The sequence below is a fragment of the Salvelinus fontinalis genome, chromosome 29 (genome assembly GCF_029448725.1).
Source record: "Salvelinus fontinalis isolate EN_2023a chromosome 29, ASM2944872v1, whole genome shotgun sequence".
NCBI lineage: Eukaryota > Metazoa > Chordata > Actinopteri > Salmoniformes > Salmonidae > Salvelinus > Salvelinus fontinalis.
In genome coordinates, this window is record NC_074693.1 from 26,468,222 (window position 1) to 26,468,674 (window position 453).

The following is a 453-nucleotide window of genomic DNA, read 5'->3' on the forward strand; positions in this document are numbered from 1 at the left end:
AAGGACTCCGGCAGGTCCGGGCTGAGGGACTCCGGCAGGTCCGGGCTGAGGGACTCCGACCGGTCCGGGCGTAGGGACTCCGGCAGGTCCTGGCTGAGGGACTCCGGCAGGTCCTGGCTGGACGGCTCTGGCAGGTCCTGGCTGGACGGCTCTGGCAGGTCCTGGCTGGACGGCTCTGGCAGGTCCTGGCTGGACGGCTCTGGCAGGTCCTGGCTGGACGGCTCTGGCAGGTCCTGGCTGGACGGCTCTGGCAGGTCATGGCAGGACGGCTCTGGCTGGTCATGGCAGGACGGCTCTGGCTGGTCATGGCAGGACGGCTCTGGCTGGTCATGGCAGGACGGCTCTGGCTGGTCATGGCAGGACGGCTCTGGCTGGTCATGGCAGGACGGCTCTGGCTGGTCATGGCAGGACGGCTCTGGCGCTAGGCAGACGGCAGACTCTGGCTGGCTGAGA